Here is a 27,640-nt window from a genome sequence, read left to right on the forward strand (position 1 = left end):
AGATAATGTACTAATCTGCTTGGAGGATTTCTCAAGAGCCTCTTTTGGGCCTAATAGTTTATTAAATATCTTGAGGCTCTTTCAATACACATAGTGTTGACATGTCAGTGTTTCAACTACCCAACTTGAGTCTTTCAATCCAAACTTGGTCAGATCCCAGGGTTCTGACTCATAGATGCATGGATCTTGCCAGAACATACGATCCTTCACCATGGACGTCAATGGGAGTTTACCATTTATTACTTTTGGAATGGGATCAGGTTCAGGAAAGCACATAATTAACATTAAGTACTTGCTTAAGTCCCTTTGAATCTACAGAAGCTGAAACAACTGTTTAAGTGTTTCACTGAATCAAGGCTTTAATCTGCACTTGGCTCAGCAGCATTGGGGCTATCTACAAGGTGTGGGAATTCCTTGCTCTTCCCTGAGAGGATGCTTACCCAGCAAAGAAAAATCTGTGACTGGCCAGTGCCAACTGACTCTGGTTCACAGGGCTTGAGCTGCAGGGCTGTTTCATTGGTGTGTAGCTTTCTGGGATGGAATCTGGGCTCTAGGACCTTGCACAGTAATAACACACCCATGCAGCTTGAGCCCCACAAGTCTAAGTTGGTTGGCCTGGGCCTGCTGTGGGGTTTTCTTATCTGTAGAGACATACCCTTAGTCTCTGGCTGCATATATGACCTTCCTATTGTGATGCATGTCATAATTGTCCTTTACTGTAAAAAGCCTTATGAGTAAGAAATTATTATTGACTTAATCATGTTTTACTCTGATCATGGCATGGAAACTGTTTTATTCCATTGTACTTTCAGACTTCTTCCCTGGCTGACTGCAATAGGTATGGTAGGATAATAATGTCTTTCCTGAGCATGCTTACGTGACCACTCAGCCCCCCATTCCCAAAAAGGCAGCTTGCCATGGGCCAATTCATTTTCAAATATTGCAGGGGCAATTTATCGGAAAACAAAAGCCCTTGAACAAAGGCCTGATGATAGTTTTGTCAAATTAAGTGATTTACTGTACATGAAGGGAAAGCATTCAACAGCTTGTGTATATTTCCTTGTGGAAGCCTTATGTTCACTTCTGAGTCATCTGCTTATTAATCTCTCACACCAAGTTGGCTCCAGTTCTAAAGCTGTGAAATCCACTGCTCACTCTGCTACAGAGTGCCGGTCAGAAAAGGGGCAGTCTAGGATGGAGGATTTGGCATTTGGTAGCTGTGGAAGAAGGAAGGCTTGTTCCCCTAGCCCCGCATCAGAATCAAAAGTAGCCTTCTTTACTACAGAGCCCAGGAGGCCAATGCAACTTCCAGGAGCCATCGGTCACACAGGCCACTTTCTGCTGGATCCAACCCAACGTGCATTATTCTAATGTCAGATGAGCAGGCGTGGATCACTATACACAGTCCATTCAAGAACTTTCACTCTGCTTGTGCACAGTTGGAGATTAGTTTGAGATTAGATGAGATCCCTGGATCAGCATAAAACAAATACTTGACATTTTGTTTGGAAAGTTATTGTGCCTGGACGTGCACAGTAAGTAGTTCCTTGAAACCAGTAACAATGACTGCAACTCAGTTATATGCTACTCTCACGCTTGAGGAAACCTCAAGTTTTATAAAAGTAAAGCTGTCTACTAGCCATTGAAAAGATGCACAAAATTAGAGATGGGTGAACTCATTCTGTTTAATTTTAACCATACCACTTTGTGTTTGTGAGTTTCTGGCTTTATTTGATTTCCCATTCAACTTAATAGAGCTTGTCAAAAAGGGAGCAGAGATAGGCAGACGTTTAAACAAATCTATTTGGAAGAAAACACCATCTGTATTGTATATGTAGCACACGGTCTAGTTTTGGGAGATTAGCCTTCTATCTATAACATAGCATGAATGTCGCTTTAGCTAGAAAGGAGGTTTTTAAATAGAATCATTGTGCAAGAAGATGATTTCAAGAAGGAAAGCAAAGCTGGGTGAATTTTGCAAGCCTAACAAAATGGACTTAGATATGCTGAACCACAATTACAATGGCTATATTCAGCCCTATTAAACATGTTTAAATGCACACACGAGTTAACAGTTTGACAGTCAGATTTTCTGGAAAAGACACCTTAAGCAAAATTTCAAAAGCAACTAAACTATTTAGGGGCTTCAGTCTCATTTTTGAAAGAGACATAGGCACTGTGGAAACCTTGACTTTGGGTGAGAGTTAGGTAAATAAGTGCCTGAGTTATATCTGAAATTTAACTTTAGGCCCTAATCCATTCATTTAGATTCTTTTGAAAAAGGTATTGAATGCATTTCCTGGATCAGGGTCTCAAAATAACTAAAACAAACACATACATACGTGTGTGGTCCTATGACTTACTTGACTTAAACCGTTGTACTCCAGACGGAGCACAGGGTGTGGTCCTATAGCCTTCAGTTAAAAGACATTTTCTACGTTAAAGACAGAGAAATTGTCTCACGCACATTCTTTTGCTATACCTTCGTCCATCAGCAACATGGAAAGCACAACAATATATAGGGCTTGATCTCTTGTGCAGAACTACCTCTGAAGTCATGGGAGTTCTTATACACAAAGGGCTGGCAGAATCAGGACAACCATGTCCTAATTTATACAGTCGTGTATAAAGCTATGAACTCAAGTGGCTTTTATATGTTGCACCTTGATCATTCTAAGCAGTCCACTTGCTGGCATCTGGTGAGGACCTCTCTGTGGAAGTTCAAGTAGATGCATCATGCTACAGAAACCCACAGTGTGGTGACTTTTCTTTTGTTCTTTCTTGTTTTGTTTCCCTTAATTCTCAAACTAAAGGGGGTCTTTATGCAAATACACAACAGGTAGGAGAGTAGCCTCTGCTTCCATCTATCTTTACTGTTTTAAAGATTTAGCTCAGGACCAAGGGGAATTCCAGGTACTACACCCAGAGTCATGGGTGTGGATCCTTCCCTCCCTCTGTGCACAGCATGGCAGAACAGGAGAGGAAGGTATCCCCCATACAGGGTGGTTGTGCAACATCTGCAAACCTGAGAGCTACAAGATGCTACTTGCCTCTTTTTGTTGTTGTTGTTGTTGTCTTTGTGTCAGGGTGGGACTGCTCTGCACCATCCCTCAGTGCAGGTCTACATTTAAATGCACAAATGAGCATGAAGCCATTGAGTCTGAAAGGCTAGGGTTGAACTTTGTGTGTGGAAAAACAGAAGCACTTCCTTCCTAGAAGAAATACATTTTTTGAAACAAAAGAGAGGGATGCTTTTATTTACTGCAGTTCCTGTCAAATTGTTTCCTGCCTAACCATGAGTGACTTGCTACATAAATGCTTCTCAGAGCCCAAAGACAAAGCTAAGAACTGGTGCCTACAGTGGAGAATCTGGTATGGAGATGGTCCAGCACTGTGTCTAATTTTTGTAACTTTTCTCATTTCCTCATGTATTACAAGCTTATTTTGGAACATTCGTATGCCTGCTTCTGCAGTTCTTGCTTCAGTAAAAATAAAATAATAAAAATAGTTCTTCCCATTCATTACAGAGGGTAGAAATTTGGCTACTCATAAATGCCTGCATAAGGGCCTAATTTTTCACCCACTGATTGGTTTTCAGAGTAATCCTTACTTCCATGCATACTCCTACTGATCTCAAGTTCACTCCCCTGTCCCACCGCCCCCTGCCAAGCAAGGATTACAGAACCCGACCTCATTTTGAATTGCTGCTTTTTAACAGGAGTGGTTGGGGATTACACGGTATGGTGGCTGAGGAGATTTTGCATCCTTTGCCTTGAGGACCTGTTTCATTAGCTGTAAAAAGTAGCAGTGCAGTAGGGCGACACTCTGAGTGAAAAGGACTTTAAAAGCTAATTTTGCATCTGTTGCTACAGTGTCATGCTCACACTGCATTGGCTTGTACGCCGTGGTTGCTATGGCTAAATTTTATTAAGAACAGTTAGTTAACCACAAAGAAGAAAGTGTTCTGCCCAGAACACAGCCCAAATTACCAGGCCAGGAATCCATTGTGTGTTGTGTGATGAAAAGCTCACTCTCATCCCTACACCAGACTGCAGAACCTCGGCGCGCACACACACACACACACGCATGTGCGCGCGGCCCTGAGACTGACACAGTCCAGGGACTGGAAACCTACACACATACACATACACATACACACACTACCCTGGAAACCTACACACACACTGCCCTGAGACTGATACAGTCCGGGGGCTTGAAACACACACACACACACTGCCCTGAGACTGATATGAACCAGGGGCTGGAAACACACATACAGAGCAGAATCTGACACATCTACAACTCAGGTGAGAGGAGGTACAGGAGAGGATAAGCAGCAGCCCATGTATGTCTCTGTGCATGTAGCCTCCCACAAATCCTTACATAGTCATCCAGGACAGAAGGATCCATGAAGCAGCCAGCCTAAGTCCTGTCCAACTCCCTTCTGCCTCTGATCACAGGGAGTTCACATGGAACCCAGACTCTACTGTGCCATACAGGAATACACAGCTTCCTCATGCAGCCTTCCTCTTCCTCAGCAGCCCCCTAGAGCAACGACAGGAGAGGATTTACCCCAGTGCGAATGACAAGAACAGAAATGTGTACAACAACGTCAGTTGAGATCCCTGCTAATTTCCACATTACAGGAAGCTTTTCAACTATCTTCTCAGTACCTCATCAAGCTGACAGGCAAAAATGTAGAGTAAAGACACAGTAACAAAATCACAGAAACTACTACAGTGTCTATTAACAAAGCAGATCAGCTGACATGTAACAGCTGGAGGTGCTGAAGCCCTTAATAAACTGACCCTCCTGTTGAGATTTTCAAGAGCTCTCAATCTGTCAGCATGCCTGTTATGTCTGTCACTTGCACCTGGTATGAACATCTTATTTAACTATCCCACATTACTTTCATGTTGTCCGGTGGGGTAGTTGAGTGGAATTATTGTACCTTTAGCCTAGTTATTTCAAAAGTGGAACTTGTTAGTTAGTAAAAGCTAGGGTTCACTGTGTCTTGCATTGTTCAGAGTTGGAGTATTACTGCTTGGATATTTTGTGTTCATAATTTCCATATGCCAGTGACTCTCAGCTCACAGCAAACAGTGCAGGAAGTATGATAAATTCTACCCTTTGGTTTTCAGACTCCTGTGTGCAGACTTGATTAGGGGAAGGGTTTTCCAAAAGTTTCTTCTTTCAGACAGTATCAGTGTTTCGTCTGTAGGTGTAGATCCATATGTGATTCTTTACTCAAGCAGTTTTTTACCACACCTGTGTCATTATGGCCCCTAGGCTCTCTCAAGTCTTTAGTTATTTCTTCATTGGACATAAGAAAAACCACCATATGGACTAGGAATTGAAGGATTTATTCTGGTGGTTGTTTTTAAGTAGGCCCATTATTGCAAATACAAGCCCTAGTCTGCAGCATACAGAATGCTTCAAGGAAGGTTTGTGTGCTAAAGCAGTTATAAGGTGCCCTGTGCTCCCTAAATCCAACCAGCTGTGTGCTAGATGCATCCCCCTGGCCATTGTGACAGCTGCTGTATCACATATCACATGTCAATGGCTCCAAAGGTATGTTATAGCATGCCTCTGCCTTGTCTCTGATTCCAGGAGCAGTGACATTGGCTCCATGGTACTGAAAGATCAGCCTAGGATAGGCTATGTGCTGTTGTGACAGAATATACACTTTTGTCCACTCTCCACAGTCTATTGTAACCTTTGCACAAAATATGCCTTGTGATGCAACATTTGAAAATGAATAATTTGCTAGTCATTGTTTTGCTGGTACAATATACGTGGCGACAGTCTACATGCACTTATAGGAGTCCACTGTATGACATTACTAACGTGTTCCAAGCTCAGGTCTGTCTCAAACAAAGGAACATGTGCTCTGCTGAATTTGCATTTAAGTAGAAAACAGCATCATCAAGCAGCAAGAGGATCTAAAGGAAGTTGGATTGGGGAGAAAAAGTAGAAGGGAATTTATTTCCCGATTGTCTCTTTGTCTCCTGAATATCAGCTAAAAATGTTTTTCCAGAGGGGGACTGACACTATAAAAAGGAGGGACAAACACCCCAAAGCTCACCCCACATCCCAATCATGGCATCTGAAGCAGGAGAGGAAGCATTCAGTGGATTCTGTGAGAAGGGCTCCTGACCCAATGACCTGGAGCTGCCCCAGAGCTGCTGTGTTCAGTATAGCCCAGACTTGCACCAGCTGGGGAGATGGGTGCCCGTCCCTTGGCTGTGCCCACTAGAGTTGCTGTGTTTGTGGAGAGACACTTCTTACCTGGTGCCAAGCTGCCTTGGTGAAAGAAAGCTGGGGGTAGTGCTGTATCCCCAGACTAACCTACACCCTCAACCCCTCATTCCTGGCCCCACCCAAGCACCCACAACCCCAGCCAGCCCACACCTCAATCTTCTGTTCCAGCCACGAGTCCCACCTCCTGCATCCCAGCCTCTTGGCACCACTACATGTGTGCAATGACTTTTATGTAATACATTACCTCTGTATTGGACTCAACACCTCAAAGAAAAAAGTCTTCTGAAAAATCTCTCAACTGCAGATGCTACATGATTTGAGAAAGAAACATTGCATTAGTCTCTCTCCAGATTTATTAGCGGGCTCATTGCTTTTAATTAAAGTGGGCAACACAAATATCTACAGAACTGAACAAGATGATTGAAATCAAGGGTAGACTTCTGAATCCTCCTTTAAAAAGTCTATTTCATTTTTATTGTTCCACCTAGTAGCAAAATGATAGGGTGGAGTTAGCACATTAATTTTATGAAACTGTTTTACGCTAAAGCATTCTGAGCATCCAGCAAGTGCTCCATTCCCCCTCTCTCACCGGTTTCCTTTTCTTGCTTATGTAGTCCATCTCAAGGGTGTGATGGGATGCTTCTTAATTACACTCAGACTGTCTTGGCTGTGACCTCCAGACTGTTTCTTAGAGAGGTACTATGCCATATTCAGCCATGCCTTTTTAGAGATGGGGGGCAGGGGCATGGGCTAGAACCAAACTCAGCACAGCAAGGGAGATACAATCCTTCAGAATTTCCTTTTATGGTCAGATTGCACATCCTTCTGGAATTCACAGCAGAAAGCATGATGTGGGGCACCTGTCTTCCAGGGCTACTAACCAGTGGGACATGCCTTCCAGAGCCCTCTTCTTCAGGCCATTTCCAGTGTTTTCAGCTGGCAGGCAGCATTCCAAAGCATCCACTTCCAAGGCCACACCATCAGCTAAGTGGAAGCAGAAAATATTTAACAGGGCTCCCACTTTTCTTTCTCTCTCACCCACTCATTCCTCTCCCCACTACTTTACCACCCATTCAGCACCTGATTCACATGCACTCTCTGATAGACCAGTGTAAATGAGAATTAAAACCTCACTGAAAGTGGGGGAAAGGATAAATTGTAGAATGGAAAAGAGTAGGAGAGGGGTTAAGAAAAGATGGTGAGTGGTGAAAAGGGTGTAATAATGCATGCCAGCTATAGAATGGTGTCAAAATCTTTCTCCTTTACATCATTCACAAAAGTAGAATCTGAAGTTCTCCTTGCCAGCTGGAATAGTGCATCTAATTGGGCTTTTCTCCGAGGTTAAACTATAGCAACCTAAGACCTCTCATAAGTTATTTAAATGTGATTTCTGGGACCTCTCCCTTATACCTCTCTTCAGAAAGTGTTTCAGGAATGGTAAACTCTTAGGCATTAATTCTACTAGGAAACTGCCCAGGCAGCAGAAAATATTGGAGAACATTCAAACTTCTGTGTAATGAAGATGCACAAAAGCATCTTATAGAAGAAAGCTTAAGCAACCAGATTTGCCTGTTACTCTGTGGCATGAACATTTTTATTTGGGGTTATGGGGGAGGGGAGGTGAATAATTCTTAGAGTGCTGCTTCACTTCTCCCTTCTGCTAAGTCCTTCCAAATGGGGATATTCTGACCAACCCAGGATTAAGCTCTTCACACCTTGGACTCAGGTGAATGAACACACACACACACGTGCACGCGCACATCATGTAGCACTCCAACAGACCTGTCTGCAGGCCTAAAGGCCTTAAAGAGCAGCCAGCAGGCCTCAAAGAGAATGGAATGGAAACTTCCATTCTTGTAGCACAACCAAGTTCCCATCCCTGCGTTACAGCATGTTACAGCCTTGAGCCCCATAAACATAAACACAAGATAGCCAAAACAGCCCCTGACACCTTAGTTTAGATGTGGGAACACAGATGAAACCCATAACCAGGACAACTTTGGCTTCAGCCCCATGAGAACATTACAAGTGGCACTGAGCCAGTATGCACACGCCGAATGAACTGCTAAGGGATAAAAAACATTGTGAGGTCCCACCCATAGCTGAGTTTCACCAGGGACCCTCAGCCTCAGGAGTGCCCTGGACTTTCTCCAAGCTGGAGCAATGTCTGCTGCAGCCGTGAAGTGCGGCACTTTGGGAACAGAACTCCCCATGGCAGAAAGGGACATAAGCATGGCAAATAGCTTCTTCTCCAGACATACTTTGAGAGGTTCCCATTTGGTAAGCTGAGGCCCCACTGAGACCATCTTTTTTGCCAGCCTGGGTACCCTTTAACCCTCTCTTGCTGAGCCAGGCTCTTAAACCTCCTCCAGCCAAGCACACAGGCAGGGCCACCCCCTTTGGGAAAGGTGAAAGCATCATATTATTGAATTCACCTTGAACTTCATGGAAGAAGACACACACAAGTTAGGGATCCTTGGAAAAGCTCATGTAACAGGGTAAGGAGCCAGCTCTGAGATCTCTTCTTTCCAGGATCTCATGTCTTTTTTGCCATTTCCCTGTGTGAAATTTCATGTTATTCCTTATCTCCTGATGACATCCTTAATATCATTTTCTCCATCAATTGAATAACAAAAAGAAATGAAAGAGATGGCGTGGCTATGTCTATAAAGATACATATATAATTGTGACATTCTATTCCACATTCTTTGTGAAAATATGCTTTACGATCTGACTGCAACATAACTGAAAGATGCTTTACACAAGATAATTCATGTAAGGTATCATTGGAAGGATTGTGATTCACTGAACATAATTACTCCATTTGCACCCATATATCATTTTTGCATGGGAAGTTAGAAATGTTGCTTAGTATCTGCATTCCAACTATGCTACTGTAGGTTATGCCCACTTCTAACACTTCTGGTACTACAATGGAAGAGCCAGACAGGGCTGTTGGCCCATCCTCCAGGACAATGGACTGTGAAAAGGCATTGCCATCCTGTTGACCCTCCATTTGCTACTGATTCCTGGCTGTCTTGATGCTACAGAGTCACCTGATACTAGCCTGGGCCTTCGACTGTTGTTCTTTTCCACTGGGGGTGATGGGGTGAAAATAAAACAAAGGATTCCTACCTTCTGGAAATTATATATAAGGTGGGAGAGGAAAACTATCTAGCCTTTACGTTGCTTACCATCTGCCCTTTCACAGAGATACTTGAGAACACCTGGAAACGAAAGGACTTGAACTAAGGCAGGGAAGATTTAGTGGACCCAGGCTAGAAAGACCCCTCTGGCCTGTGAAGTACTCTACCTCAAACTATGTCTGGGGTGAGGAATTATAAATTGTAACCTATTTATTCAGTGAATCTATCTTAGTTTGTGTGCTCTGTATTATTTTCTAAGTAATCTGCTTTGTTCTGTTTGCCACCCCTTTATCTATTTAAAGTACACATTTCTGTAGTTTGCAGTACAATATATGAATTTTCTAATGAGGGTGGGAGGCAGGGCATTGTGCATATCTTCCTCCATATTGAGGGAGGAGGCAAATTTCATATTCTTTTGCGTCTGTACTCAAATGGGAGGTGAATATGGGGGCTGAGGGCAGTATCTTAAACCAAGTCTTCTCAGAGCTGATCTCTGTGTTTGTATCATTCTACAATAGGGGGTGGCCCTGCGTGTGTGCTTGGCTGGAGGAGGTTTAAGAGCCTGGCTCAGCAAGAGGGGGTTAAAGGGTACCCAGGCTGGCAGAAAAGGTGGTCTCTGTGGCATCTCAACTCATCAGGTGATATTCTAGGAGGTACAAACAGCTGCAGACATATATTATTTATGTGAACTAAATTAATTTTGTTGAGGTTTCCCAGTGAAATCAGTTTTCAGGAATCTGGAAAATAAGACCGGAACAATTTAAAACACTTTTATTTCTGCTAAATTTAAAACATTTGGGGTGAAATTATGTGCAAAAAGGGCAGGGCAAAGGGGAGCTATTATCTGGATAGATTTAGCATGAAATTACACATTTATCACATAAAGCAAAAATAATCTGCTTCCAACTGAACACTTTGCTTTCCTGTTATTTCCTCTTCCTTCCCTCCCTTCGCCTCTTTGTCTAGTTAGGTTATGAGCCCCTTATGGTAGGGATAAGTCTTTGTGGCCCCAAAGCTGGTTGAGCCTTCTAGATATTTCCAGAATGTAAATACATGAATCAATAGAAATCAATTTGTTAACATATAGAGTGGGGGAGAGAGAGAGAGAGAGAAGGTAAGAGAAGAAAAATACAGCAACCTCCTTTAAGGTATATACAGAAAGGAGTGCACAATGAAACAGAAGGGGAAGAATGGGAGCTGAATTTTTTGGACAACTTTTTGTGTTCACCAGTTGTGGTAGTTTTTAGCTATTCCTTGCCTTTACTAGCAAGACTGTACTCTGTCAAATGGTGCATGATGTATCTGTGTACTAACCCATAAAATGAAGAATCAGGTATTTTTGGAGGATAGAATCCTGATTCTGAGGTGTGTTACATTCAGTGAACCCACGAGGAGGGGTTGCGAACTGCTAGTCCCTGAAACTGGAAACCAGCTGTTTCAGAAAGCAGAAGCTAGAGAGCAATACAGCTAGCAACTGCACTTGGGCGTGGTGCACTGAACACAGGAAAAAAGTACAGGTGATGCTGAGCTGGAAAATCTACACATACTATAAGAGGGGCAAAGTGGAGATCTCATTATGTGTAACAATTTGAACATTTTGGAAGAGAACTGAAGCAGAGTTATAGGAAAGACCTAGTTAGCTGTAATTAAGCAGCACTTAAACAGTGTGGATATTGCTAGTATGGAAGATTACAGCATATTTCTGTTGCTTGATGAAAGGGATAGGATGGGACATATGACCAGTTCACCACTTAGGGACAGAGGAAAGACTACAATCCCAGTGAAAGAAAGCATAGCAGTATGAGCATTGCATTGTGCATCCCTGCTGAAGAAGGGATAGGAGAGATTCTCCAACAGGAAGAATGGTTTCGTCCATCAGATGGAATTTTTCAAGTCTGCTCCATTAGGGGGAAGTAGGACTACAACATAGCTAGCTAGAACCTGAAGTAGTGGAGGCAGCAATTAAAGGAAGGAGTCTATGGAGCTGTATGAAAGTAAATAGTACCATGACATTACCAAAGTATAGAGAAATTGGAATCATACTATCCAGTGAAGAATGCAACAGAACTGTATCATAAGCTTCCCAGAGAAGTTCAGAGTCTCAAAGAAACACCTGGGAATTTCCTGGTATGTGCCTTGGATCTGTGACAAAAAGTACTGTTTGAGTCACAGCAGGGTGATTCCAGTCTGAAGTTACAATCCACTCTTAGTGCAAAATACATTCCTCCTGTCAATCTCAACTAGCCTACTGAGTGATAACATTCAAACTCTGATTTTCTATCTTTGAGATAATTCAGTCACAGATGAAGCTTTGTTACAGAGAGTGAGCATTATAAATGTCTGGCAAACAGAAAAACAGCACAAAATAGCAAGAGGGCATGAGAAAAAGTTGCAGAAGTTAATGTCAAGGAACAGATTTCTTTTGTTGGTGAGCCAGAGACTGATGAGTTAATGCAACTAAAGGAAAAAAAAACCTCCTTATGTGGAATGAACCTGATGAATGAGATTGGAGAACTGAAGACAAGTTAAGCAGAAATAAAAGATAAAAATGGATATCAGAGAAGTTCTGAGGGCCCCCCATCATGATGAAAGGAGATCACTCCATTCCACCCCACAGAGAGTTCCTTGGAGGTAAGGCTGTCATAAAGGCCAGATGGAGGGGAAGGGTAATATTTGCATCACTATTTTTTGGTGTGGAAGTTTAGATGTTATTTCATCAGGAGGCCCCAAAGAATGGGCCAGAAGAGAAACTATACCTAGTCACCCCAAAAGGACCTCAAGGGACTCACCAGGCCCAAAGGTGCCACAGAGAGAAAGCTGCCAACCCCGCTCCCACCAAGAAATTGAAAAATCCATGCACCTAGTAAAACTAAACATGTTAAAAATCCATGGGTCTAGTAAAACTAAACATGCTGTATGGATTTACTTCAAAAGAGAAATGGTAACTGAGCAAAATTTTAATATCAAAGGGGTTCTAACAGGATTCCAACAAGGACAGTCAGTACTGAAGGTCAGAACAGGGTCAAATCTGAGACTGGGCAAGCGTGTAATCAGTTTTCAGGTCAGGTTCAATACCAAAGGTCAGAGTCCAGGTCAGGAGGCAGTCAAAATCAAAATGAGGCACAAACCCAGAGTTCAGGAGCAGGAACTGTCCTGGTAGAAGTTCCATGCCATTGCCTGGGCCCATTGGCTGCATCTGAACTACAGCTCAATTTCGAAAGGTGAACATTCAAAAGCTACCTTTCAAAAGATCGGCTTTCGAAAGCGCGCTTCCACATACCAAAAGCTGCTTGAGATTGCAACCCGCCCTTTCGAAAGACTGGTCCCCTCTTCTAGGGTGCATTTTTGTAAGAAAGGGCCAGGAAACACTGCGGAAGGGGTTGTATGGTGAACAAGCCCTTCCAGGGGCTGCAGCCTGGTGCTTCTTTAAAGGGTCTGTCCCCGACAGCCTTATTCTGCATATTCCACCCAGACCACTGCAGACCATGACCACGTGGAGGAGCCACTGTGGAGCACACCATGGACCCACAGCAGCTCCCTGATGCTCTCCCCCTCGAGGCTGTGGTCAGCCTGTTGGCCATGCTGCAAGCCACCATCCTGCAGTGGCTCCGGGGGGGCTAACCTGATGGTTGCCACAGTATAGGCTGCTCTTGCGGGGTTATGCCCACGTCCCCTCCCCCAGGTTGTCTGATGCCTGTGGGGCTACCCCACGAGCAGTGAGTGGTGGACCCAGCTAGTGCTGGGGGCTGTGACAATGACCGCTGGCTCCCGAACTTCTGCATGATGAAGTGGACATTTCTGGAGCTATGTCACTGGCTCGCCCCAGCCCTCCAGCACCATGACACATGGATGAGGACTTCACTCCCCCTGAAGAAAAGGGTAGCCATTACAATATGGAAACTGGACACTCCGGACAGCCCGCAGTTGATCGGTCACCAGTTTGGGATGGGCAGGGCCACCATCGAGGTCATCCTCCTGGAGGTAAGCCATGCATGGGGCACCCAACCACCCTTGAGACAGGGACTCCCAGGCAAAGGGGACCCTCAGAGACTGGGGAGGGGGAGAGGGAATGGGGGGACATGAGAGGGAGGGAGAGGGGATGTGGGAGAGGGGATGGGGAGGAGGGAGAGGGGATGGAGACAGGGAAGAGGTGAAGGGTAAGGGAAAGAAGGGACAGGAGAGTGGGGCAGGGGCTGGGGCCAGGTGGGGAGAGGGGCCGGGGGCATGTTCTCCCCCAACCCCCTGCAGGTTTTCTGGGTGATCAACTATGTCCTACTTTGCTGTGTCATCCATACTGGGGACCTCAACATTGCCCTCGTGGGGTTCGAGGAGTTTGGCTTCCCCAACTGCTTCGGGGCTCTGGATGGGACCAACATTGCCATTCTGGGCCCCAGAGCACAGTGCAGGCACCTTCATAAATCACCAGGGGTACCACTCCATAGGACTCCAGGCCCTCATGGATGCCAATGGGCAATTTATGGATGTTTGTTTCTGTGGGGTGGTCCAGGCGAGTCCACGACGCCTACATCTTCTGCAACTCATGACTCAGCTGCAGGATGCAGGAAGGGACATGCTTCCCCCTGTGGGAGCTCTCAACTAGGGACACAACCATGCATTGTGGCCAATGCTGCATACTCCCTGCACCCATGGTTGATGTGGCCTTACACAGGACAGACCAGGTCCAAAAAGGACTCTTATAATGAGGGCTTAAAGCAGGCTTGCAACACCATCAAGTGGGTATTTGGGCAGCTGAAGGGGTACTTCCACTGTCTCCTCATGAAGCTGGAGGTCAGCATGCCCAACATGCCAGATGTCGTGGATGCATGCTGAACTCTCCACAATATTGTGGAGGCAAAACACGAGCCCTTCACTGAGGGGTGGGCTGCCAAAGCCAGCCATAGTTAGGAGCAGCCAGCTGCTGTGCCATGCCACCAGATGCAGCAGTACAGGGTATGGGTCAGGGTGGACCTCCGGGAGGCCTTCACAGGGTCTGCTGTGACCCCCTCCCCTCACACAGCTTCCACCACATCCCCCCCACCACATACCCATCCATCACTGCTCCCCCACCATGAATCCCCTCCCAGACCCCCAGACCCCTGCCCCCCAGCATACAGCAGGGACAAGGGAGGGGTGACAAATTATACATTAGAATGCTACCAAAAGACTCCAAACTGCTTAAACTGAATAATAAACTATTTACAAGGGGAATGGGGGAGGGGAACTATAAACAACAGGGTTCTAGGGAGGTGGGGCCATGGAGTTCAGAGGGGGTCTAGGGGAGGGGGCAAAGGGCTTTATTCTCCACTGGGGTGGAGGCCAGGGACCCATTCCAGGCATGGGAGCCCCTGCCTCTGGGTCAGTGTCTCCATCAGCGTTGGGATGGGGCTGGGAGCATGGGGAGGTAGGGGCGTGGGAAAGATCCAGCAGGCCCAAGGGCTCACTGGGGGCCTCAGGGAGGGAGGGAGGAGCAGGGGGAGAAGGGGAGCTGGCTTGCCCTGGCTGGTGTGGGCCATCAGCCATTGGGCCAGTGCCAGCTGAGAGGCTGGAGGGAGGTCAGGAAGGTACAGGGCAGCAAAGTCTGGGACCACAGGGGGAGCTGTGTGGGGAGGTGCAAGGGGGGCTGGAGAGGGAGCAGGAGGCTGGGCCAGGTGGACAGTCACAGCCTGGTCCCAGGCCTCCCATTCCATTGCCAGTCAGTCCGCATGATGGCTGTCATGTTCACACAGGGTGGTGGTGTGGGTGGCTGTGGCATCAGCCTCCTCCTCCTCTTGGTGACGCTAGTGCATGCCCTGGCAGCAGCCCTTTGTGGGCATTGGTAGAGATGAGATCCCAGGCCCCTCACCCTCCAATGTAATTCTCTCTGGCCCATGTACAGGGCTCAGCAGGCCCCTGGGTGGTGGAGCTGTGGAGATAGAAGGGGACAGAGGAATGGGATATCAATACTGTGGCCTGGCCCCAAGGGTTGTGCCCACTCTTCTCTGTGTCCCCCCGACCCCCATCCAGTGGCCTGAGGGCCCTGAAAGATATGGGTGGCTGGGGGTCCCTGCATGAGTGGGACACCCTCAGATGTTGCTCAGCCCCCCCTCCCCATCCCCAGGCACGCAGCTGGCAGTGCTGTCCACAGGGGCGAGTGCTGAGTGCTGTGTGCAGTCCCCGCCAAGAGCAGTGGAGCTTGGCCATCCGGGGTGCATCCAGGCTGGAGATGGTGGCCAAGTGAGTGGCCCGCTGCCAGCTGTGGGACAGAAGGGTGCACCCTCACCATGTGCTGGGATGTTCAACACACACAAGACATACATGGGTGTCCCTCCAGAAACTCAGGGGAGGCCTGGGTGGAGGGGGCCTGGCTGAAGACCTCTGAGGACAGAGGGATGATCAAGATGAGGGTCCCATCACTGGAACTCGAGTCATCACTCTGGTCTTCTGTCTTGGTGCTCATTGGATGGGGGCTGCTGCTTGTCACTGTTCCTGGCATCATCTTGAGCCTGCTGTCAGGTTCTATGTCTGGCCTGCTGGTGTCCAGGATGTCGGTTGGCAGTGGCCCCAGGAGTTGGTTGAGCTCCTAGAAGTGGGGGCAGGTGGGGACTGCTGACCCCGAGTGGCTGGCTACTTCACTGGCCTGGCAGTAGGTCTGCCACAGTTCCTTTACTTTACTCTGCACTTGTTCTGCTGTGCAGGTTGTGGTGGCCCCAGGAGCTCAGGCTGGTTGACAGCTGGCTGAAAGCTGCAGCATTCTGGCACTGGACGGTCATGTGCAGCAGCAGCTCCTCATCTTCCCAGAGTGCCAGCAGGGCCTTTGCCTCAGCCTCACTTCAGGAGGGGCCTTCTTTTTGTCTGGGAACCCTAGAATGCCCAGGGGGGGGTTCTGGGGGGGCACATGGCTCCTGGCTGCTGGACATGCTGCTGTGGGTTTGCTTGGGCAGCTCTGGTGTCTGCTGGAGGGCATACTGGTGGGAGCTCATACTGTTCCTGCTGCCAGCATGCTCTCAGCTTCCTGCTATGGGTTTTCTGGGTCCCTGCATCTTTAAATGCACCTAGACATGCTTCCCATAGAGCTCCACTTCTGCTGGCAGGGGAGTCTCTGGCTGGTGTCGTTAGGACCCCCTCTTTAGAAAGAGCAAAGCACGGAGCATCCACACAAGTTCTCTTTTAAAAGAGCCTTTCTAAAAAGGTGGTCTTCCCAAAATAGGAAGAAGGTAGCAATTTCGAAAGGAGCACTGCATCTTTCAAATTTCCTTTCGAAAGAGCACGTTTAGTGTGTAGACACTCAATGGGATCTTTCGAAAGAGCCCCTCCTTTTGAAAACTATTTCAAAAGTACTTGCTAGTGTAGACGTGGCCATCCTGGAATGCAAGTGACATATTACATTGTTTTGTTTTAAAATTTAAACAAATTCATCACGGCCAAGGTGGTGAATGGGAAAACTTGCTCTTCCATCGGCTGCAGAAGCACTGCCAGATTGCAGATCTGTGAACAACCTCATGCCATCCCCAAGGGACATGGAAAAACTAAACAATTTAGTAGAACCCTACTAAAAATGCTGAGAACTGTCTCTGACGACTAGAAATGTAATTGAAAAGACTCTTTAAACAAGCTTATATATGCTTATAACTGTACAGGTAATGAAACAACGTGATTTTCTCCATTTTACCCTTTATATGGATAAGCTGGGACTTGCCAATGGTCTTTATATTTGGTTTAATGGGGCATCAGGAATTAGCGGAGAATTGTGCTTTTTTACTTTTTTACATAATCAGCACTGACTAGTGAGAGACGTTTTTGATTTAGTCATTGAAAACTCCAGGAAATCAGCTGCCAAAACCAAGGATTACTATGATCACACAGCTCACAGTGCCACTCTCTCCCCAAGGTATCAGATGCTTGTCCAGAATTTGTCAGAAGATGGGGGACCAGAAAAATTAAAAGGCTACTGGGAAAAGTAGATCCATATGGCTGCCTGAAAAATGGGGGTCATCCAGTGTACAAATAGAGTCTGCTGGGAAGAGCAAGGGTATTACTTTGAAATCTCTTAATGCCCTGTGATTACCTTCCTATTGATGGGCCAACAGGAAGAAGAAACTCAAGAAAAGTGAAAATATTGACACATTTTCCCCAGTTTTCCAAAAGCAAGACTCTTCTGACAGTTGAAATGAAGATGTTCAAATTCAGTTCCCTAATCTTCAAGGTCAGAATAAGTGTGCCTGTCAGCACTGGTGAACAATACCTGGAGGGCTGCCAGCCTGCAATAACCAGCTCACTAAATCTGAATGCTACTTCTTATTGACTCACTATTACAACAGCTCCCAGAATGCTGCTGATTCTAAAGATGTACTGAGGTATGACATGGCCTATGGGTCAAAGGAATCGGTGGAACTGGCAAACAGTAGCAGCCATTGACCCCAGTAGTAAGAGATAAGAATGGAGCATGTTCTCAGGTGATTATCTTGGGACTGCAAGTAACCAGTATATGAATCCAAATTGCATTTTGGTTAGTCACTCTTACAATATTTAGCCCCATTGAATTTGGGTCCAATGGTAGATGCACTAGACTTAATTGCTTAGGAGATCTTATTATATTTAAATGGTTAATTTGAAATGTAGGTGTGTCTCCATCATTATACAATGTTTGTGATGCAAAATCAAGCTAAAGTCACCAAAAGCCTGGGACACTGGGGCAGAACAAGATTTATTTATGCTGGAACAAAAGAATAGCATTACAACCAAGCAAGACTTACTGGTGATGTGGAAAATGTTGGGTATATGTAATACATAATGCTTCCAGGGAGGAATGTAAAGCTTACATCAAAGGGACTGCACAGTGGTTAAAGATTTTAGACATCCTTTGCCCCCAACTCACTGCCAACATCCACACTTTGTTACCTATAGGTGGTCATGTTTTAAAGAAATTCCGTCTTTGCTGGTTTGGGTTGATGCAGTATGGGAATGGTGTACATTTTGTCTTTTTGAAGACCACTGAGACTCTGCCCTATGTTATAAGATGTATATGTTAGGTGATGTATATTTGTACTGACTGAGATAATAAAGGATCCTGTGTTTTCAAAGGATGGAATGCATTTTGGAGTATGTTATATTTCTCCTCTTTGACACAATGAAGAAGGGTTGGTTGTAAGTAACAACATATTTAACTCTTGCTAAACTAGCTAGCTTGGCAGCTATGAAGAAAAGCATGTTGTCCAAAGCGCCTCTCAACTCAAGTTAATTTGTTGGAAAATGTATTGTGTAAAATACTGTGATGGGGTGTACCAACCCCACACTGGCCAGAGGGGTAGGAGCCAAGCTTGCTGGGTGGAGTAGGCCCCTCTCCCATGGTCCTGCTGGGCATGCTCCAAATGCAGCCAAAGTATAAAAGCCAGGGAGGCCAGTCAGTTGAGTCTGGCTACCAGGGGAGAAGGAGCTTCTGCTCTAACTTGAGAGCTGCTGCCGCCTGAGGAGAAGGAACAGCAACAGCAACCAGACGATCAGCAGTCAGAGCTGGAGCAGCGCTATGCAGCTGGATGGGGTAGGAAGTAGCCCAGGAAATGGAGCCAGGAGGCTATCTTCTGGTGAGCTCAGTGTGTTGTGGAGGGATTACCACTGAGCTGGTGGTTAGGAGAGTCCTCACCACTACTAGGGCCCTGTGCTGGGGCCTGGTGGAGTGGGAGGGCCCAGGGTCCCCTACCCCCACCACTCCAGACCCAGATGAAGGGGTCAGCCTGCTAATATTGACTAGGATGCTGATGCCAGGAACTGCTTATATAGTGTAGGCCGCTGGGCCTGGTGGTGCTATTGACTAGGCTGCTGCGGCTGGAGACTGCTAAAATTGACTAGGCCACTGGACCTGACTCTGGAGGGGAAGCCCTCTGAAGAGGAGTGGGGCTGGAGGCCCTGCCACAAATATGAGTAGCTCCTTATCAAAATATGAGTTCAAAGAGAAATGATTCAAATGATTTCCTAAGCTTCCTCCGGTGGGTGAATAAGTGGAAAAAATGCTTATTACACAAAAGGCTGCATTTTAAGTACCTCCACAGGTGATGTAATATTCTGCTTCTAGGACAAGGAGCATGCTGTGTGCAGTTTTCTTGCCACATTAGCTGCGTCTACACTAGCCGGCTATTTCGAAGTATCCGGGCCAACTTCAAAATAGCGCCCACTGCGTCTATACGTGCCGAGCGCTAATTCAAAGTTGAAATTGACGTAAGGTGGTGAGACGTCGAAGTCGCTATCCTCATGAGGAGATGGGAATAGCGCCCTACTTTGACGTTGAACGTCGAAGTAGGGCATGTGTAGACGATCCGCGTCCCGCAACATCGAAATAGCGGGGTCCTCCACGTCAGCCATCAGCTGAGGGGTTGAAAGACGCTCTGTCCAGCCCCTGAGCTCTATGGTCACCGTGTGCAGCAGCACCTTAAAGCTCCCCGCCCCCTTATTTCCTGTGCAGGAAGCTGAGAGCGCATGCAGACAGTATCACACACACGTGCCCAGGTTGCACGTCCTCCCAGAGCCCCAATCCAGCACCCATGGCAGACAGCCAGCCCCGCAAGTGCCCATAGGGCACCCCCCCCAAGGGGACCCAGGGCTCCCAGCCAGCCAGCCAGCAGGGGAAGAGGCAGTGGGGCCCCTCCTGGTCAGAGGCTGAGATCCAGGACCTGCTGGGGCTCTGGGGTGAGGAGGAGGTGCTCCAGGTAATGGGGAGCAAGCGGCGGAACGCAGATGCATTCGCTCGGCTGGCCGAGGGCCTGGCTGCCCGGGGTCACCCTGTCCGCACTCCTGACCATGTCAGGAGTAAGGTGAAGGAGCTGCGGCAGGGTTACGCTCGGGCCCGGGACACAGCCAGCCGATCTGGGGCCATCCCCACTGCTTGCCCCTTTGACAGGGAGCTCAGGGAAATCCTGGGCCCCCGGTACACCTCCTCCCCCTGGCCACCCTTGACACCTTGGCCGACGAGCCCCAGGAGGCCCCAGAGACGGAGTCCGGCCTGGAGGCCAGCCCTGCACCCCAGGGGCCCCCACAGGAGCCCACCCATGGGGCAGCACAGCAGGAGGAGGAGGAGGCCTCCAGCGACGGGGAGCTGCTCATAGACCTCCCCTCCCGCAGCTCCAGCAGGGCGTCCGCCTGATGGGTGTCCCCCGACCGTGGGAGCGGACCGTCAGGTATGTACCCCAGTGCACACCCCCAGGGTTAAGAGGCGGGGACAAGGGACATGACCAGGGCCCTGCACACACACAGATGACCATGGCCCCGAGGACAGCAGTGGCATGTCCCTCAGAAGAGTCCATCAGACTCTGCCCCCCCAGCAGGACAGCACCATGCCCCATCCCTGGGGATGGGGGGAACGGAACCTAGAGGTCCCCCCTGCGGGGGTATAGCACAGCCATCAGCAGCAGCAGCATCTCTGGGGGACGGGGATGGGGAACCAGCAGCAGAAGGGTGGGGGGACATGGGCCACGGGTCAGGGCCCAGACTAACGGCTGTCTCCACTCTTCCCCCCTCTGTTCTGCAGCTGCACCAACTGAGGGCCCTGAGAGCACAGGAGCTGTGTCTGTTGTGCCAGACAGCCCACCGGGGCAATCGCAGCAGGTCAGCCCAGCAGCGGAGCCCAGACTGGCCCCAGGACGAGCCCGTCAGCGCCGGAGCCATCCCCGGGCATCTGCTGACCCCCAGCACCTCACCACCCTCCGGCATCAGCTGGAGGTGTCTGAGTGCCGCCTGCAGGTGGAGGAGCAGCGACTCCACCCGCAGGAGCGAGCGCTGGCCTGACACCAGGAAGCTTGGGGGGCTTTCATGCAGACCTTTGAGCAGCTCGCGGAGCACTTGGCCCCCCCCTCCACCCCCCGTTGCTCCGCCTGCCGTCCCTCCAAGCTGCCCTCCACCAGCAGCTGTCCTGGAGCCTGCCGCCGGGGGGACCGCAGGCCTCAGGACCCAGCCTGGCCATATCTGCTGGTTCTCCCGGCCCCCACCCAGCCTCGACAGGGCCTCTGGCCCAGACGTGGGTCACGCCCCCACACGCCAGGCACTGGACAATAGGGGTGAAGGGCCAAGAACGTTGCCCCCCCCCCCTCCTTTGTACATATTCTCCCCATCTTTGTAAATAGTTTATTTGTTCCATCCCCCCGCCTTTAGTAGCTGCCCCCCATGTACATAGTTCCCCCCTTCTTTAATGTTGAGTTCATTGTTTTGTTTAAAAAAAAAGGTTTATTTACAAAAGAAGTGTGTGGGTGGTGTGTGCTCTCTGGTGCTCAGTGGGGTGGGCGTGGGGGCAGGCAGTGCTGTGGGGAATGTGGGAGGGTGGTGGGTGGCTCACCCGCAGCTGGCCCTGCCAGCATTCACCCCGCAGCCTGGTCAAAATGGGCCCGCAGGGCCACACGGACCCGGATCCCCTCAGGGTCAACCTGGCGACTGGGGGCAGCAGGTGGCTGGGCGTAGGCCCTGCCAGCCTCCACAGCCGAGCCCTGGAAGAATGCCTCTCCTTGCTCTCCACCAGGTTGTGGAGTGTGCTGCACGCGCCCACAACCTGGGGGATGTTAGCGAGCCCTGCATCCAGGCGGGTGAGGAGACACCTCCAGCACCCTGTGAGGCAGCCGAAAGTCTGCTCGACCACCTGGCGCGCATGGTTCAAGCGGGTGTTGAACCGCTTCTGGGTGACACTGATATGGCCCATGTAGGGGCACATGAGCCAGGGCTGGAGGGGGTACGCTGCATCTGCGATGAGGCAGAGGGGCATGGTGGTGTCTCCCAATGGGATCTCCCACTGGGGGATGTAGGTCCCCGCCTCCAGCCAGCGGCACAGGCCCGAATTGCTGAACACCCGGGCATTGTGGGTGCTGCCAGGCCAGCCAACATAAATGTCCAAGAAGTGGCCCCGGCTGTCCACGAAGGCCTGGAGGACCACGGAATGGTAGCCCTTCCTATTCAGGAGGCGTCTTCCACTGTGCTCTGGGGCATGGATGGGGATATGGGTCCCATCTAGAGCCCCAAAGCAATTTGGGAAGCCCAGGCTGGCAAACCCCATGATGGCGGCATCCAGGTCCCCAAGGCGCACGAGCCTGTGGAGGAGCAGGGCATTGATTGTGCGGACCACCTGCAGGGGAAGGACATGAGAGAGCACCCGTGAGGGGTGTACAGGGTGTGTCTGGCCCTCTTCCCGGGCTCCCCCTCCCGCCAGGGCTCCCTCCCCCAGGCTCCCCGTCTTCCCCCAGCTCCCTCTCCTCCCCGGGCACCCACACCCCCCCCAGGATCCCCCCTCCCCCTAGGTCCTCTTACCTCCATGATGACAGCCCCGACGGTGGCCTTGCCCACGTCTAACTGCTGCCCTATGGATCGGTAGCTGTCTGGAGTGGTCAGCTTCCAGACAGTGATGCCGACCCGTTTCTCAATGGTGAGAGCACATCGCATGGGGGTGTCCTGGTGCCGTAAGGCAGGGGTGAGCCACTGGCAGAGCTCCAGGAATGTCTGCCAGCTCATCCGGAAATTCTGGAGCCAGCGGTCGTTGTCCCACTCACCAAGCACCAGCCGCTCCCACCAGTCTGTCCAGTGGGGGGAGGCTGGGAGGGCAGCAAGGTCTGGGGCTGCTTCTTCATCCCCCGAGGACTGCTCATCTTCCTCAAATAAAAGATGCTGAGCTGCCTCCTCCATGGCACTGAGCAGGGTGGCCACTGCTCCAGGGGCGGGTGTGTGGGCCTCTGGCTGCTGCTGCTGCTGCTGGGGGTCCATGCTGCTTACACAGGGTGTGCGTGCTTGTGGCTCTGCAGACTGTGTGCTGTGCAGGCTGTGTGTGTCTGGGAGGGGCCCGTTAAGGGAGCGGCTTGCTGTTGCCCCGGAAGTGCTAGTCCTCCCTGTGACCCTGTCCGCAGCTTTTCCTGGCACCTTTATTTCGATTTGGGCCGCTTTTGTGTGTAGAGGCTTCCCTGTAGCGCCTATTTCGATGTAGTGCTGCCCAATGTCAATGTTGAACGTCAACGTCACCAGCCCTGGAGGATGTGTAGATGCTACTCGTTGAAATAGCTTATTTCGATTTCGCTACATAAGCCATTTCAATGTACCATCCCAGTGTAGACGTAGCAATTGAGAAGCATTTTTCCTTCTTGTGTCAAAAGAGATTAAAATTCCAGAAGCACAACTATTCTGAACTCTTTCAAATTTCAGGCATAGATTTGGGTTTTGGGCTCAATCTATTTCTACTGTGGTCAGGAGATTCTTTCTACTGAACAGTCAACCTTGACATAGGAGTCAAATGATGTTTTGACAGATAGTTTCTTTTAAACTGAACTTTTTCTAGTGCCAGGTACATAGGATAATTGAACTATCCCTCTTCTTTACCCGTTATTGGTGCTCTTTATTTTAGCACCCCAGACTAGGCAAAACTCCTGGAAATATTGGCAACAAGTGTGTAAAAACTTGATTTCTGAAAAGAATTCCTACTTCAACAGTGCTGGGTGTCATAGAGTGTGGTAATCTGCACAGACTTGCTGTCCTTCCAGAAATATTTTGTATTCGAGAGCTGGGGGGAGAAGAAATTGACCAGCTCTGGGTCAGCTGGGGGGCTCAAGCAGCAAGACTGCCTGATTCCCAGCTAGTGCATGGTTGGTCAATTTTCCTTTGCAGAAGCTTTGCAAAGTGAGGGCAGGAGGGAAATTGACCACCCTGTGCTAGCTGGGACTCAGGCAGCCTTGCTGCTTCAGTTCCCAGTTAGTGCCCCCCTGCAAATAGAGGGACAGGGGAAATTGCAAATCTGTCTAATAAGACTGTAACCATAGTAAATATGTCAATGTGACATTTATGAGCAATTGATTCAGCTGGAAATAGTGGGTGTGCCATAGAATTGTTTGAATTGTTTCACGCATTGAAGTGTGCCATGTTACTGAAAAGGTTGGGAACCACTGCCCTACACATCACCCCAGCACATCTATGGTCCATTTCTGTTGACGGCACTTAACTGAGTATTCCCAGTTACATGATCAAAGAAGGTACATACAGCCCTGTTCTCCCGTATACAGTAAGGCTCAAACAGCAGGACACAGTTTCTTGGCTGAATTTCAAGCCCTCTTCAGCCACCAGTCAGCCCCTAAAGCTCTTCTTCTCTGGTGCACATTCACAATGCTTGTTCTGGTTGTCTCCTTGGCTCTCTGAGGCTTTGCTGTCAGCTATTTCTTGATTCTTTCTTCTCTCTGTGTCTGTCTCAGTTTTTTGCCCTCACTGCTCCACAGATCTGCAATCACATCAACCTTTCACCATGCCATGTGTCATCAGATGCCCAGGAAACCTAGTCCTTGTGTCCTCGAAAATTTAGTTTTCCATTGTTCCAACAACCAAATTTATTTGTACCTCTGTTTCGCCTATATGGAAGTGGGCCACCACACACAGCCAACAGCCACAAGGACGCAGTGTTGCTGCCCAACTCTAGCATATGCAAAACTTACCTATGTGTTCAAAATTCTTTGTGCTGCCTAGGTATAATACAGGTTTCTATTTATGACTTGGACAAAATTAATAGTGGTGTTGCTTCTGTTTAAATTGCTAATTTATTAAAATTGAACTGGGGATTTGATTTTTTTCAGTTTTGAAAAATGCAAATGATTTTATATATGTTTAGAAATACTATAGTTTAATGATGAAACAGGCTTTAAGAAATAGCAATCAATTGAAAAGAAAGTCACTTAAATTACAAAGAATGAAAAAACCCATGCCATATCCTTATCCAATGTAAACTCCACATTACAGAAATCAAATCAGACACAGGCTTACACTGCCTGATACATTTCATACTTTATATATAAACTGTAACAACAAGCAAAATATAATCTGAAGAGATCTAACCAAGCTGCCACAATCCTTTCAAACACAAGAACAATATAATTCTGCAGCAGCATTAAGTTTTCTACAAACGAGGGTTTATTAAATTGAAGGGGACAAGAATGTTGGCTGAAAAAAAAATCCAGTCTATGTTCCTGCAATAAATAGTTAAGAATTCTGGCTCCTTGTAGATTGTAAGCGGCAACTGTGAGGTGTAAAATTTTACTATTTTCTGTATGGAGTTTGCATCTTTTCAATCTTCTAAACCCTTGTTTCTCTTTGCTGGCTTTAAGGCTTCAGAATGTTAGATGAACTTGCACAAATTTTGTGTATAATTCATCTGACTGGTTTGAGGGTGTGAGGTTCATTCTTGGAGATTTTTTAAATAATTATCAGAATTGTCATCATACTGAATGATTGTATCATTTCAGACATGAACTACCTTTCTTCTCCGTTATGGAAAAGCCTTACTGGATTGTAAAAAGGATTATTTGTTTCATATAATTGATATGTTTCTCTAAAAATCTATAGGTTGATGTAAAAATTCTATGGAAATTATTTCAATAATTGATGTTAAAATATAATTTTGATAAACTCATTTAATTTTCCTAGTATAGCATTAGATTTAGTCTTTTTAAATTCAAAAGGACCTGTTTTTAGAAGGTAGTATTTAAAGCTGCTGGGCCAGCTCATCAACACTTGTTATAAAACCCAGGAGAGAAGGTTCTAGTGGAAAATATCTCTGTGAAGATGTCTTGGGAGAGATATTCTTTCTTCCCACCATTCACCCACTCCCACTGGAAGGGCAAGGTATGCCTTCATGCAAAAAAGGACACACTATCATCCATGAATTGCTGGAAATTTGCAGCAGATCCAATTTACCCCTAGACGATCTGTGGTTCTTGGCACTATAGCTCTGTAGTAGCTGTGCTACTTGGAGCTATGTCTACACGGTAGCATTATTTTGAAATTATTCCAGAAGGCTGCTTCTATACTAGCAAGTTCTTTCAAAAGATTTTTCAAAACAAGGGGGCTCTTTTGAAAGATCCCATGAAGTGTCTACACACAAAGGGTGAGTCTGCACTATCCCCATGTTTCAAAATCAATTTCAAAAGTGGGCCCAATTTTGAAAGAGGCCATGGAGTGTCCACACGCATAACAGCCTCTTTCACAATTGTTTTTGATAAAAGGGGTGCGCATTTCGAAATCGCTCTCCCCATCCGATTTCAGGAACAGTGGCCCCTTTCAAAATTGATTTTCAAAATAGGGCATGCGTAGACACTCTGGGGCCGCTATTTTGAAATAGGGGGCTCTCCATGGCGGCCGCGGGGAGTGTGGAGACACTCTAGAAAGCCCCAGGGGATCTCTGTGGTCTCTGGGGCCAGCCTCTTAAAGCTGCATGGCCCCAGAAACCCTGTGCAGGAAGGCGAGAGCATGCCCAGAGCCTCACGAGCACAAGCTTGGCCTGGCACGCACTCATCATTGACACCACAGCCACGTAGCCCACTGGCCGGATGTCAAGCCCCTCACATTCCAGAGACCCCCCTCCCAGGAGGTACCCTCCTCCCAGCCTAAGGGGTTACTGAGGCAAGCCAGAGCCAGAGAAGGAGGAGCCCCTCTTGGACAGAGACCGACATTAAAGACCTCCTCGGCCTCTGGGCAGATGAGGATGTGCTGTTGCACAGCACCGGGTGGCCCCACAATACTGCAGCCTTTGATCAGCTGTCACTGGGGCTGCAGAAGTGGGGCCACCCCCAGTGCACAGCCAATCAAGTAAAATCAAAGGTAAAGGAGCTGAGGCAGGCCTATAGCCGGGCCAGGGACTCGGGCAGGCAATCGGGGGAGGGGCCACTCCAAGGTGTCCGCATTACCACAAGCTGGATCAGCTCCTAGGCTCAAAGGATGCCCCCAAGCCAGTACCTGGGGTTGACATGGCTGGCCCCAACCCGGACCCTGACGCAGAGGCGGACTACCGGCCAGGCTGGACCAAAGCAGTGGCGTGGCAGTGGAGCAAAGGAGTGGTCAGAGGATGAAGGCCCCTTCATCATCATGGTCAGCTCTAGCTCCTCCAGCCAGGCCCCCTCAAGGCAGGTGTCCCCATGTCTGTTCTCTGGAGCAGTCGGGGGTGCCCCGTCCTGTGTCGCCCAGCCACATCCCAGACCCAGGCGTGGCGGTATCCAGCACCCATGCCTGTGGACAGCGCCCTGGCCCTCCTGACTGGGAAGGGATGTGGGGGCCAGACTGCAGACTGCAGCCATCAGGGGCCCCACGGATGCAGCCCCAATGTTCACATGGGACTCCTGGATGTGGGGAGAGGGTCAGGCAAGTGGATGCAGCAGTGGAGGATGGTCAGGGGGACTGTGAGGGGGGGCCATGGGGGGCCCCCAGGGTTGGGTGGCAGCACTGACAGGTGACCCCTTACCTCACTTGTGCCTGCACAATGTCAC

Source organism: Carettochelys insculpta, chromosome 1 (genome assembly GCF_033958435.1).
Source record: "Carettochelys insculpta isolate YL-2023 chromosome 1, ASM3395843v1, whole genome shotgun sequence".
In the NCBI taxonomy this organism is placed as follows: domain Eukaryota; kingdom Metazoa; phylum Chordata; order Testudines; family Carettochelyidae; genus Carettochelys; species Carettochelys insculpta.